Below are 15,255 nucleotides of genomic sequence, written 5' to 3'. Positions count from 1 at the left end.
CTCTCTAGTCCTCTCTGCCTTTCCTTTGCCGGTACCCAGGGTAATCGGCTGCAAATGAAATGTTGTGCTTTGGCCCTATAAAAGGCACTCTGCATCTCTAGCCACCTCCCCCTGGCTGACAGAACCCCTGCTTCTTTTCACAGCTGGATGTTATCTGGGTTCCTTTCTGGCTCTGGTGCTATAGGCTGGGGAGTCCAGCTTGGGGTTTAGACCTCACTTTTCTCAGGAGGAACCCCTCAGCTGCTGAAATATCCCTCTGGCACTTGAGTTGCCACCCGTAGGAGTCCAGCCAGTCCTCTCACATCTCCTCTGCTCTCCCCACCAGTCACATTGTGCTGGAGTGTTTTCTTCTGTCTGTCTGTGTTTATAAGGCTTCTCTCCAGCTAGTGTTCAGTTGGTTGTTCAAGATGATTTTTCTACAATTTAGTTATAATTTCAGATTGGTCTTGGGAGGAAGTTAGTGTAGCTTTCACTTACTCATCCATCATCTTGGATCTCCAATCCAGTTGGATTCTTGAAATATCAGGGGGAGGAGTCTGCAAAGTACATGATTGTCTAACTAGTATGCTGTACATGTGAAACTAATATAGAATAATATTGAATGTAAAGTTTAATTGAAAAATAAATAAAAACACAGAGGAAAACAAGAAAAATGTGTGTTCTATCATTTGGGGTAGTATTCTATAGATATAATTTATGTCAAACTTCTTAATATTGTTATTCTAATAACCTATATCCTTACAAATTTGTTAACTGTTTCATTAGTTACTAAAAAAGTTTAAATTCTCTAGTTACTATTGTAAATTTATGTTTCTATTGATTTTTGTTTTATATATTTCAAAACTATATAATGACTGCATACAAACTTCTAAATATTTTCCAATTGAATGGATTCCTTTATCATTATAAAATATTCTTTATAGTTGGTAATATTTCTTGATTTAAAATCTATTTTATCTAAAAATAATATAAGCACACTAGCTATCCTTTTAGATTCAGCCTTTTTGTGTCCTTATATTTAAGGTCTGTCTATATTTACAAAAACATATAATTAAATTCTTTTTTTGTCACAAGATAGTTTTATTTACTTGCAGCAAGTAAAAGAGACAGGGGATTCACCTCCAAAGCTCTGCTGTTATTCTTGAAGTTGGATTTAAATCTAGAATTTTATCAGGCAGATCATAAGCTTCACCAGATACCTTTTTCTCAGCCTTCTAAATTGGTAGTATATGCAGCAAAACAACCCTCATAACCATTTCTGTTCCCTTTATATAATGGATTCCAAGAGGGCTGTGTTGAGGTGTTTTTGTATGAGGTGAGATGCTTTATGATCAGTCTTCTCTGAAAAAGTTGGATCATGAGAAGCAGGCCCTTGTATATCACTTGTTAATTTGGGAGTGTTAGAATCTATACCACTGAGCTTCTCACAGAGTTTTCGGAAATATTGTGCTGGGACTTCTTTGCTACACAATATTGATTTGCCAAAGGTTTTAGCAGCCTGGCTAGTTTCTCTGGATCCACAAATTGTCATAACTTGAGCCAAAGACATTAAATCATCATTTGCTTTATAAAATGGATATCATACATTAAGCAAAGTAAGAAATAATACATCTGTAAGCCACATGTTAATTGTGGTAGTTTGATTGGTGCACTTTGTCAAGATCTCTGAATACTGGTATACCTGCCCTAGGGGCAAACTGTTGCTGCCTTCAAAGGCAAACACTGCAAACTTTACCTGTTGCATAACAGTCCCACCGATCAGGCTAGCTGGGCAAGGACTGGTAGTTTTCTTTATCATACTACTATTCATGCCTTTTGTAGACACTGCCTTCTTTTTTGTTGCCTACTTTCTAGATAATATTATACATCCACAGTCTTTCACTGCTTCACAAGTTTCACTGCAGGGTTCTCATGTGAAGTGGAGCTATGTATAGTATACTGAAATTTCTTCCTCTGAAAATAGAGTACTGGAAAGAACTACAGATTCCTCCTTTCCACCTTTTCCTTGTTTATTCTGAATTTATGTATTTGTGCATGGCCTTTTAGCAGAACTTTTTGTGGTGGGCTACTGATCCAGCTCCTTAGGTGCTGCTGGGCCACAGATCTATTACTTTTAATCTTTTCCATGAAATGAGGTCTATTTATATTTAATATAATAAAGACATGGTTTATTTTAAGCAATCCTTCTCTGTCTTATTTTGGTTAATTGGTATTGTATTGTTCCACTTTATCTTGCTAATTAGAATTTTTAGTTAGATAATGTTGTGTTGTTGTTGTTCTCTTTACCCTAAATAATACAATATGCATTCTTGCCTTATTATAGTCTGCCTTAATGTAGCAATTTAATCACTTCTCAAAGAATGAAAGAACAATAAAACCATTACTCCATTTACCTCCTTTATGCACTTTACACTACTGCTTTGATATCTTTTGCTTCTACATACTATAAAAATAGTGCTGCAATAGTCAATGTTCTTTTACATATATACATACATCTTTTTCAAGAAACCTTCACCCCTTCCTATAATTGACTCCTTCCTCCCAAATTGGTTCGTTTTATTTCATCTTAAAGAACATTCTTTGATACATTATATAGTTTGAGGGAATTAAATTCTGTCAGTACTTGTCTAAGAACATAATTGTTTTTGACACAGTTTTCTTGGGTACAAAACAATACCTTGGGTTATTTTATTTCCTAAAAACTTAAGATACACATTCCAGCTCTGGCTAGTGTGGCTCAGTTGGTTGGAGTGTGGTCCCATACACCAAAAGTTTGGGGGTTCGATTCCTAGTCAGGGAAAATACCTAGGTTGTGTGTTCCATCACCAATTAGGGTATATACAAGAGGCAACCAATCAATGTTTCTCTCTCACATTGATGTTTGTCTCTCTCTTTCTCTCTCCCCTTCCTCTCTCTCTAAAACATCAATAAACATATTTTTTAAAAACTAATTTTGTTGCCTACTAGTTTCCATAGTTTCTTTTCTAAGTTCATTTATAAAATGTATCAATGATCCCTAGAAGATAATACTTCTCTCTCATGATATTCTTCATATTTTTTCATTTCCATTCTTTTCAACAGTTTACAAAAAGTATACTTAAATGTAGTCCTCTTTGTTTTCCTTAATTGATAATTTCCCAGCTATTAGAATACATTTCATCATTTGTCTTTCTTCCACATGTATCTAACGCTTTAATATGTTATTTTCATTATTTTGGGTCTCTTTGCCTCAGTCAGGAAACTTTCTAGAGATGTGTCTTTCAATTACTTCACAGTGTTTTCTTAAACTAAAAAATATACTAACTGAAATTAAGTATTTACTATATCAATTTAGCAGTACACTGTACAAAGGAGAAAACAAGATTATGGGTCAGAGGCTTAAAAGTCACACTCAACCTAACATAATTAGGCTTAGAGATTTTGGGATTTATGACTTTAAAGGAACCCAACATTAAAGAGTTTTAATGTCCAATGACTTTCTGAGGACCCTAACGTAGACCCAGGCATATAAGATCCAAGGGCAATGGGATGATAGGGTCTCTGGCCCCAGGAAACGAATGTCCCAGCAATCTCTGCTTGCTAAGATTCAAAAAGAAGAGGTGAGGAAGGTCCCCGGTTTCTCATTACCTGCTTCATCTTGGTACCAAACATGGAGCCGCTCACATCAATAACGAACACCACGTTTTTCTCAACAGGCGGAAGGCCTCTGGGGGCAAAGTAATGAATAAAATAGCCGTCGTAAATCTGGACAAAAGAAGTGAAAGCACAAGAACTGTGAAAGCTGGCCTAAACCAGGTCCCCTCTTCTTCTCCTCCATAACAAACGGCTCTTTTCCTTCCTAGGCCTTATCACTGCTTCTAGTTAAACAGGCATTTGTGCGATTGTTTCTTCAATGTCTGTCTCCTCCACCAGAACTGTGTCTCTTCTGTTCAGACTGTCAGTCTAGGACCTGCCCCAGAGCTGTGGAGACTGGCTTGTGGCCCAAGGCTCCAAGGAGCAGGATCTCTGTAATAATGTGAGTTCCTGTCCATGAGAGCTGGGCTTGCACAGTCCAGAGGGCCCCTAGGGACATTTTGCCTGGGCTCCAGGAACTGTAACTATTGTTTTAACCTCCCTCTATAGAGTGAGCCTGGGGCCCAGCTCCATTGCTGCCAGGGGCTGGGAGTTTGCAGGGCCTCCCTCTCCTCCTTAAACCTCCTTTCTGCTGTTGCTGGGCAGACCAGGGAGGGGAGGAGGGAGCAGAGGCTGAGTGAGCTGTTTGTTCAGAGGGGATTGGTTAGACCAGGTGCAGATGCCTAAGGCTGTGGGGGATGTGATTGGCTGCTGCCCCCTCCTCCTACTGCCTGTTCCCTCTGCAGAGCCTGGGGGCTGGGGCAGCTGAGGGAAGGAGAGGGGGGAGCTGGGAGGGCCCCCAAGACCAGTGTCAGCTCAGCCTAGAGAAGTATGGGCTTGCTGAGGGTCTGAGCTGCCCGGTAGAGTGAAGCTGGCTCTGCCCCGGAATAATCAGCTTCTTGTCCTCTCTGCCATTCAGGCACTCTCTGATCACGAGGCTGAACACACTATCTCCTCCTCTCTCAGGGGATCTCAGAAGACATGGGAGGACATCTCAGTCTTCCCTCCACCCTAGCCTTTGAATTAATTCCCAAGTGCCTGCGCAGGCTCGGTCTCTCCTTTTTCCTGGCACTCTACAGCAGTTCCCAAAGGCCTGGGTCGACCACCCTGCAACTTCCCAAGCCAAAGGCAGAGGCCAGCAGTCCTCCTCTGTTCCTCCCCTACCTGGGTGAGCGGGAGCTTCGGGGAAGAATCACCTACCTACCTCTCCATGGTCCCAGGCTCACCAGAGGCCCCACACCTCACATCCTGTAAGTCAGAGGCATGGCCCAGGTCCCCGCCCTCTCACTCACCTCAGCTGTCATGCCCTTCTACTCTCGGGAAATGTCTCCTTCCCTTCCTCATGAAGAAAATGAAGGCCGCCAGGCCACGCTCCTTGGCTTGCCCCCCTACCCTTGCTCAGGGTCCACACCTCTTCTCTCTACTGAAAGACAAAAGGGTCCCATGTACCCGGATAGAGCCAGTTATGATTATTCCTCATGATCCTAGCCTCTAGCACCTTCTCCACCAGTCAGGCCCTGCCCTCCAACCCAGCCCACAAACCGTACAAGGTCTTCTTTAGAATATAAAAGTGGTGTGTCTTTTCCACCCGCTAAGAAAAAGCCCATTGACCCCAATCCCACCCAAACTCCAAGCCAGCTCCTCTCCTCCCTGTGGCATGCCGTGGTGATGAGGTCAGCACCTGCAAGGCTCTTCTAATCTCCACTTCACTCCTCTGCCCACCACACACTGAGTCCCACCTCTGCCACACAATGGCCCTTTCCTCACTAAAGGCAACAATGACTAGTCCGCTTCCAGACTCAGTGGGTATATTTCAATTCTCATGGAACTGCACCACCTTGATGAATTTCACAATTGACTCTTACTTCTGCTTTCTTCAAGAACCTTTGCCCCTGGGGTCAGGAGATGGTGAACTGTCCTTATTCTCCTACCAGCTCTCAGGCCCATCTACTTCCGTCCCTTTCTTGGGCTACATTTTCTCTCCCTGTCCCTTAAACAGCGCTCCCCAATATTTTGGAATCATGGCATGCAAGAAAACGATTATGTTCGTGTAGCACAATGGAGGGAAGCGGTGGGAATTTAGAGCTCTGAGCAGGCTGTGGGCAGCTGGTGGGGCCGGGCACCCTGAGGGCTGGGATCAACAGCTCCTTGAATGTGAATCTCGGGCCTCCGCAACTGCCCTCCTAGACCTGCTCTTCTGGCTCTACACTTTTTCCCCAGGTCATGAGCTAGCCCTCTTGGCTTCAACTACTGAATCTCCACTGGCGACTTCATGTCTCTTTCTCCAGTCCAATGCTTTCCACTCTTCCCATGCAACAACTGCATACCCACTCACCACTGGACCTGTTCCCTTGGGTGTCTGAAGATGCTTCCGATGGATCCTGCCCAATCAATACATTCATTTTCTGCTCCCCTTCCTGCCCTTGTGTGCCTTTGTCATCTAAGGCACCGTCACTCACGTGGTCACTCCAGGTACAAACCTGAGTGTCCCTCCGGAATCCTCCTGTGCCCCTCCTTCCCACGTTCTACCAGCCACCAACTCCTCCTTGTTTGATCCGCCAGGTATCTCAGGTCTACCCCTCCTCTCCAACCCCAACTCACACAGCCCAAATTCAGGACTTTTTTCTCTCATGCTTCCCTGCTTCTATTGCGGCCCCTTTGCAGCTCCTGCTCATGTGGCCTTTCTAAACGCAGACTTGTAATGTCATTCCCTCTTCTTGGCTCCCTGATCACCTCAAGACAAACCGCATGCTCCTTGTCATGACCCTGCAGCACTCGCGGCTTTTGGTCTCACCTCCTACCACTTCCGGTGCCTGAAATCAGTGCTTCGGGACCTCCGACCTGCTTGTAGTTTTCTACACACCCCTGGATATTCCCAGCCTCCCTCCTTGGCATCGCGCGGCCCTCGGTTTGCTAGAATGCCTTTGCTCTCTCACAGCCCCCTTCTCCTTCCTCCAGGGTGCCTTCCTTGACCACCCTCTCCCCTCACCATGGCTTCTATCCTAACTTGTGTTGTCACTCAAAGAGCACTTCTCATCTTATGTCAGTATTGTCTCTCTGTGTTGCACCTGGAGACAGTGAATAGGATCTGTGTATGACTCACTGCAGGTTCCCAACACCAGCCAGCAGTGGGCGTAACACACAGTAGCTTCCCAGGCAGTACTGACTGACTGAATAAAGGGGTGAATGTGCTGGCCTTTGAAAAATGGGCATACGTGACTAGGAAAGGTAGGTGTTCTCCTCACCTACCTGAGGGGTTCTTGGTGAGGAGATGCAGGGGTCAAGACACGCAGCGAATGGGAGTATGGGTCTTATTATGTAATGCCCATAATTTCACCTATTCTACCTGTTTTTCCGCTCCAGGCAACGGCGAAAAACGTAAAAAAGAAAGAAGCAGATAAACACCTTCACACACACACACACACACACACACACACACACACACACACACACACCCACGCCACAGAGCACTGGGTCAAGGCCCCTGCTGCCACCTACTGGCAGGGTACCCTCAGCTCCTATTCTGAGAGGGCAAATTACTTTTATTTCCTCTACACAGCAGGCTGGCTGGGCCACACCCCTGTGCCTCTGCACATGCTCTTTCTCCTCTCCCTCCATGGAATTCCCATCAACGTATCTGCCCAGGTGGAGGCAGACTCTAGTCATTTTTCCCATGCTAATTTAAAGGCCAGCCCCTTTGGGAAGGCCTTCTTAAGACCCTCCTCAGCGGTGTCCGCACATCACCCATTCCAGATTTATACACACACTTGGGACTTTTTATGACTGCTGAGGCTCTGTGTGCCTGGCCCCCTCAGGGCTGGGACAGTCTGGAGGGAGAACCGGTTCTGTGTCCAACTCTATTCCGAGTTCTCAGAGTCAGTGGGGACAGGACTGGGCTCGAGTAGCCCTGCTTGGTGGAGATGTGCCCACACATGAATTGATGAATAAATAAGCGCACGAGGAGAGGTGTAACCAAAACACTCTATTAGCCCATAGAAAGGGGGAGAACTGTGAGTGGGGTGTGGTCATCAGGGGGTGGCGTTTGAGCCAGGTCTTTAAGGACAAAGAGGACACTGACCAGTGGGGAAAGGAGGGAGATATTCACAGGACAGCAGATAGTATGAGCGAATGTTCATACACAGATGGAGGAGAGGTTCGGGTGTTTTGGGAGAAAGGTGTGTGGTATGATGCGGGGGCAGCAGCTGGAGGTCATTGTGTGCTGGAGGCAGTGAGAGGTGTGGCGGGAAAAGCAGGCTTGCACCAGACATCTCGGGCGGCTGCAATCATTCTCATGAAGCCAAGGGTCTTGGATCAGTGCTCAACTCCTCTAGAAGTGCAAGAGACCTCTGCTTGTTCTTCATGAGTGTGGGAGCTCAGAATCTGAGAGCTACCTGTTTGGGCAGATGGCTCAAGTGAGGCACAAAGAGTTTTTTAAAAGTGGAGGTAGCAAGAAAGTGCAAGAGAACGTCAGAGTATCAGAGCTGCAGAAAGTGTGAGAGTCCATGAGTGTGAGAGACCTACTACTGGCCAACACTTTACCTTCCAAAAGGACTGGTTAAGAGTGGGCTATGGCTTGATTCAATTAGGAACGGGTTCGTTTTGGAGCTTGACTCAAGTTTTACAGTTCCAGGTCCCCAGCCCTCTGGGGGAGCACATGGGCCTCGCCAGGTGTGAAGTCATGTGTCACCACACATCTTCTGGTTCATGTTCACTAGTCCTCACCGATCCTTGGGGGGAACGAAATGAGCAACTTGTGGAGGCCAGATCGTTGTCCGGACCCGTGTCACTCCGGAGCTCATGCTCTTTGCATGCCCCCGGCACCCTCACCTGCACATCGCCGATGATGTCCTCCATGACGACATCGTACTGGACCACAAAGTCGGCCATGATACCCGAGCTGGAGAAGGCAGACTGGTCCTGCAGTGTTGGGCAGAAGGTGACTCGGACACAGGTCTCTCCTCTCTCAATTCTGGTCGATGGGGGCGAGTCAGCCTCACCTGCATGGGTGGGGAGGGTTGGGGTGGGATGGCATGGAAGGCTCACTAGCAGAAAGCCAAGCAAGGGGATGTCAAAAGGAGCAATGCCTGGGGAGGCTGAGAAGTAACCCCTGCACCACCTGCTGCTCCTCCCGCCTAGGGTGCCCTTCCACCTGCCCCAATGCCACACTCCTTCCTCTCCAAATCCTCAAACCAGCCCTGCCAGCTCTGCCTCTTCCAGCAAGCCCACCCAGCCTGGCAGACCCAGCCCTCCCTTCAGCTCCCAGGCTCTGGCAGCCTGACCCTCCTGCACAGCTTCGCCCTGGCTCACTTGCCATCCATCCTGAGGCCCAGACTCATGTCTCTGGGTGGGCCAGCAGCCTGGGTCTCCTGCCAGAGAGGCCATGTGTTGTGTGTCGTGGAGAGAGACAGACACACAGACAGGGTCTAGGTTTCTTCCTGCACCCTTTACTGCTGTGGGAAATTGCGGTCTACCGAGGTTCTCCTCTGGGATAGGATTTCATGTGTTTTCTTCCCCCTCTGCCTCTGCCTCTCAGAATCACGTGTGTGAATATGCCTTTTAGCGCCTCATGAAAACACAGATGAATTTCTAGTCCCGGATGTTTGCTGAGCTGGCCATAAGATCAACTCCTCTGGAATTTCAGTCCAAGACAAATGTCCATTTAAGCATGTCTCTGTGCCTCTTTTTTCCCCCAGAAAATGGAAACTTGGGAATTCTGCCACCCCCACCCCTTTCTGCTACAGCTGTCAGGAAGCTTAGGGGCAAACTGAGGCCCCATACTCTCTGAGGCGCCTGCTTACATACATTCCCTTGACTTCCTTCCTTTCAGAGGTCTTTGTTCTGTTTTTATCCCCACAGGATTGGCCCTACCCTCAGTTTTAACCTTTAAGGAGCAGGGGGAGGGACTGCCATTTTTAGCTTAGGGTGTAAGAGTGCACACTCCAAGGACTCAGAGGCTGCCTGTGAGGCCCTGGAAAATCATTCACGCTCCCTCAGCCTCAGTCTCCCCATCTGCAGCGCGGGGACGACAGCACCTCCTATTTCATAGGAGGCGTTTGTGGGAATTAAATGAGACTTTATGTAAGGCGTTTGGCACCATACTTGGATCTGAGCAATTGCTCAGTAATTCTAATGACCACAGTTACCATCCAATCTTCCTTACTCTGCACCAGTGATTTGCAGGGAGGGATTTTCTCAAATTTTCACCACAGTCCTGGGCCACAGAGGGCATCTCCCATTGTGCAGATGGGAAAAGTGAGTCAGAGCACTTGAGTGATTTGCCTGCACCCCCTCCTTCGGGGACGGTCAAAGCTGGGATTGGAACCCATGTCTGTGTGTCCGTCTCTCCTCTGCACGTACCACACTGTCACTCTGGGTTACCAGGGTCAGGTTAGGCAGGAACTCCAAGCTCGACAGCTTGGTGAGGGTGGCCACGTGACATGGGTGATTTGTCTGTGCTTGTCCACTCATCTCTCAGAAGGGGCGGGTAGGCCAGGTCAGTGGTACTCCCACCTGGCCAGACAGCACATTCATCTGAAAACTGGTCAGGAACGGATCCTTGGGCCGCTCCCCAACCTACCGAACTGCACTCCAGAGGGTAGGGCTGAGGAATCTGAATTTCTAACATAGTGATTCTGATGTAGCCAGTCTGGCCTTCAAACACCTCTAGTTGGAATCTGAGCAAGGCTGACAGCCAGGACATCTCTCAGTCCCACGGTGCTTGAGATGATATCGTCAAGGACATCCTGCACTTCATACTGTCCTCCCACTGCCCTTCCATTCTCACTGGTGATTCCAGAGGAAGGCCTGATTTGGCCGTGTGGCTTCCACAACACTTAGTGGAATAAATAGGGAAAGTCACAGAGCAACTCATTCCGTCATCCTTCATTTACACTTATGTACTGATTCATTCATGCAGTTCCTTATATTACTGTACATTCACCCACTCTTTTCTTTACTCACTGATTTCCTTTTTCACCCACATTCACTCTCTGTGTCCGTCAGAATGCTCCCAAAAACAGATGGGACGCTCGTTGGGTAATGTGAAGATAAACTAGTAAGGCGTAATTTTCAGAGGTGAGAACAGGGTTAAGGAAACACACAAGGGTCGGGTATATCCCCAAGAACTGCATCAATGGACAGCCATTTCCACCCCAAGAATGGAGGGATGAAGAGGAGGGAGCAGTTGTAAGAAAGTGGCCAGATTTATATCCATGGAGGAGGGAACTTGGGAACTTGGACACATCTAAAGCACAACCCAGTAGATAGGGAAGCATGGGAATAAATAGCCCAAACTCTCTCACTGACCAACCCCCATGCAAGCCAATGTCTCTCGTTGGCAGAACAAGGGAGCCCAGGCGATGTAATCAACAAAAGTCAGCCCTCCTGGGGCACAGAATGGGATGGACATGGGTGGGCAAAAGGTCTAGAGGAACAAATGAGGAGGAACACACGAGACCCCAACTCAGCCCCAGGCTGCACTTGCTCTTGCTTGTGCTGGCCCACATCAAGATCTGTGACGAGGGCATGCAGTACATGGTGGCCTAAGCACAACACTGCAGAAAGAGTCACAGTTTACTATCTCAGGAACATCCACGGCACGCCCCACTCCGTCTATCTATGATGGCACAATGAGAGTGAACGCAACACAAGAGGCTGCATCAAGGATGACTGTAGCCTCTCAGCCCAGGGAAAGTAGGTCCAGGAAGCCTTCCCCTGTCCTCCCCTGCCCGCAGGCAGGTCACCATGCCCTGGGCTCTGTCTCTCCCAGTACTGGTCCATCTCTGACTCCATGGCATGAGCCCCTTCTATCCAGCCAAGCATTATGGGTGCTACACATTATGGGTGCTGGCTCCACAAAGAGACGCATTCTCCCCAGGGTTCACCCTGTGCCTGGGCATGTTAGCACAGGTCCTTGCTGGGGGGAATCGCTTGGGGATGGGACAAGCGGGGGGTGGAGTGCAGGACGGAGGGAGCACCCTCTTTCGGTGGACACTTGTGCGCAGTCCCGGCGCCATCTGCTTCCACCTGTGCGGCCTCATTTAATCTTCCCGGCAGCTCGGTGGGCTGGGCAGTACTGTCACAAGTTTCCGGATGGGGAGGCTGAGGCCCCGACAGGAGCAGAGAGCAGCCCCAGGTCACACACAGCTGGAGCCAGGACTGAAAACCAGGCCTTCCTGCCAGCCCCTCAGCATCCCCCACTGCAGAGGTGGCGGTGCCACAGGCAAGGCACCTCACCAGAAGCCGCATCCTCGTGGCCAGCCTCCTCTCCAAGGGGACTCTGACCTCTGACTCTCACCTCTCTCACTCCTTAGAGCAGAGTCAGAGGCCACCAGAGGCATCCACCCCACCTCGCGGCACCACCTGCAGCCAGGGGTCTCTTGGTTGGGACTGGCCACGGCCTGCCTCCCCCAACACAAGCGTGAGCATGTGCACACACCACCGGGCCCAGCCTTCACGCTCATGAGCACAGTGCACCGTGCACTTTCCCATTGACTGTCACCCACATCAGTCACAGCAGCTCTCACCTACTGTGTGCCAGGGAGTGCTCCGGGCGCTCCCCATCCACTGTCTGATCTCCACTCACAGGGACCAGGAGATCCAAGGCCAGAGAGGGGAGGGACGCATCCCAGGCACATGGGGACTGTGTAAGGGAGCTGGAGCACTTTAACCCCATCACCTACCTCCCAGTCAAGGGCTCCTTCCACCAGAGCACACTGACTGCGGACTCAGAATCCACCATTAGAATGTGTGTGCACAATGTCCACATTTGTACATACAAATGTGTGCCTGTATCTACGCATTTGTGCAGATGTTCCTCACATACCACCTGTGACTAACATGCCTACAGGCAGAAGGAGAGTGAATCCCTTGCTCATCGGGGCTCCCACAGGCCTGCGTGGTGTCTCTCGGTGCTGTCATTGCTTCCTTCACTGCACTGATTGTGTCTTGAGAACGGGATGCCCTGGCACTCAGTACAGGGTCATGAACACAGTCCTTACTAATGCACGTTTGTTGAATACATGTGCATGTCTCAGTGAGTTGAGTGAGTATCTGTGACAGATAGGGATGCTGCATTGAGCCCCTGGAGAGCACCAACTGGAAAATCAAAGCACAAGCCTGTAGAGTTTTGGAGCAAAAGCCTTGCCCTTTGTCCAGTAACTATTCCTTTTGAGAAACAATTCCTGGCACCTGATGGTTAATTTAACAAAATTAAATTACTGGCCCCTGTAGACTTTGAATGCCTAACCACGTGACCCCAAATGACTATGCAACATAAGCTGCATGGCAATCCTGGCCTTGGTGTCACGTGATCCACCACGCCATAAAGTTGGGGAGGCAGTAACAATACTCCATCACCAAAGGGTGGTGGTATAACCGAAATCACTGTGGAGCAGGTCCTAAAAGCACAAGTGAGTTATGGGAGGCTCACTCTCCCATAGCACTTGCTCCTGCCACATCGCTTTCCCTCCCTCAGCTCACACATAGGTCCTTGTGGCAAGGTCCCAATAACAAGCTTACTGAAGAAGGCAGAAAACCCAGGAGCATGGTTTGCAGATGGCGTTGCATGGTAGGCAGGAACTAGATGTAGTTGACAGCTGTTGTGTTACAGGCCCATTCAGGTGTGACTCTGATGGGAAATGAGGAAGGGAAATCTTCCTAGGAGGCCAAAATCAGAGACATGCATCTGGTTTATCTCTTTATCCACAAAGTGACCTGGCCCGGGGCACTGATCAACACCAATTAACATTCTCAGACTGGAAAGGAATGAGATTGGAGAACTGATAGCAATAACAATAATGCAACACAATATTTAAAGAACACATATTAGGTGCAAGGCTGTAGGGTAAGTGGAGGCAGTCTGGCTCCCTCGCCCAGATGCATGGGTAACTGGAGGGAGCAGCTTCTCACAACCTTCAAGGAGTCTGATGAAGCAGTGTTCTCACGGCCTTGAGCCTGGGTGTGATAAACTGCCCTGTAGCCTTGAGTAGGCTCCCATGCTCAGCTTATGTTAGGTTACTTCACTTTCTGGCCTGCAGCCTGCTTTTTAGGGGGCTAGAACTTGAGGGACAGGAGCTTTGTATGAGGCAGGGAGTCAGGGCGTCCACTTGGATAGGGGCTTATGGCCTGTGTGACTCCCAAATAAAGGCATGTCAAGCATCCCCATGGCTCCATGAATCTTCTCCTGTCTGCCGGAGCCCTCAGTGGACCTGCCCAGCCTAGAGAGGCTGCAACACAAAGGCACAGTCTAGTTTCTTCATCTACAAATATAGGAGGAGTGAGTGGACAGATCTCTCAGGATGGGCTGAGTGTGAGAATATTTGTGTCCCATCTAAATGTTTACCAAAAGGAGCACGATAATCCACCCTGTGGAAATCTGTCAATACACCAATGCTCATTTGATAAGCCAATGAAATTGCCATAGTAGAAGGGGCAGGTGTTACAGAGGGGTTCAGCATAGATTTACCTTCACTTCGGTTGACTAGGCTACCAACACTGTTGAGTGCTCCGTTTTTCCACAGCAGAAACCCCACATGTCACCATTCCCTGGGGAGACCAGCAAGTTCTTGGGTGACAGAAGAACTACACTGGACCCTTTGCATCATGGAGTGGGCATCAATTTATTCTTTCTGAAGTAATCACATATTCTTGAATGAATTTGTCTTCCCTGCCTGCAGTGCTTCTTACCAGCACCATCATCCTTGGATTTTCTAGTTACTTTATACCCTTTATACACCATTTAAATATCCCACACAATATGGCTGGAGCATCAGGAAAAGACTAAAGATTAGACTGTTGGAAAAGAAAAATAAAAGCAATGTTTCAAAGACCTGTATTACAGGTGCTTCATCAGTTTGTAAGACATGAGTCTGAAATAGCTAGCAGCTTGATTCTTGAAAGATCTCTGAATCATGTGCAGTTATTTGGGAGAGTGGGTCAGGACCCTGTCATGAGACAGGTAGAACAGAAAAAACAGTAACAATATTTTCTCTGGCAGCAAATGAGATGTGGAAGTCAGGAGAAACTGAAGTGTGCCAAATGGGTGATGCCAGTCAAAAGGCAACATGGTACAGAATGTGAGTATTCCGACCAGGTCTCAGAGATGTGGCATAATCTGTATGCGAAAAGGGGGTTTTGAATTTATGCAGAATGGAAAGTAGACTATGGTGAATACATGAATAAAAATAATGCAAAGTGACAAGCAACAACAATCATAACTAATAACATTATACACCTGAGTTACCAGACAAAAGAGAAGCACAGAGTGGATCATTCTTCTTTGGCCAGTGTTTGGTACAGTCTCATTTCTAAATCATGCATAGCCAATAGCTTCTAAGGGCAAGAATTAAAATATTATTTTATATATAAAAAAGATATCCATCACGATACACTTTATACACTGTTGAAATATCTCATACAATATTTTTTTCTAGTCAGGAAGACATTTCACAATGGAAGAGGTAAGACTGATCTAACAACTATGGGCTTCCCTGTTCTCACATTCTCTCTCTCTCTCTCTCTCTCTCTCTCTCTCTCTCTCTCTCTCTTTCCACTCTCTTCATCTTCACACCATTAGAGAATATAATGTGTGAGTAGTGGTTCAATGTATAATTTAGTTCATAGTTTATAGCATTTCTAGAAGGG

At 47.6% G+C, this 15,255-nt stretch overlaps 2 pseudogenes; one reads left to right on the top strand and one right to left on the bottom strand.

Moving 5' to 3' along the window:
• Positions 1-1,115: 1,115 nt before the first annotated feature.
• LOC129064579 (cell division cycle 7-related protein kinase-like) lies at positions 1,116-10,080 on the bottom strand (annotated as a pseudogene).
• Positions 10,081-14,428: 4,348 nt separating this feature from the next.
• Positions 14,429-14,947, top strand: LOC129064578 (single-stranded DNA-binding protein, mitochondrial-like; annotated as a pseudogene).
• Positions 14,948-15,255: the final 308 nt, after the last annotated feature.

Source organism: Pteronotus mesoamericanus, unplaced genomic scaffold, assembly GCF_021234165.1.
Source record: "Pteronotus mesoamericanus isolate MK-2021 breed Mesoamerican mustached bat unplaced genomic scaffold, CSHL_Meso_final contig_166, whole genome shotgun sequence".
Taxonomy (NCBI): Eukaryota; Metazoa; Chordata; class Mammalia; order Chiroptera; family Mormoopidae; genus Pteronotus; species Pteronotus mesoamericanus.
Note: the sequence above shows the minus strand (reverse complement) of the source record. Positions and strands in the feature narration are given on the sequence as shown.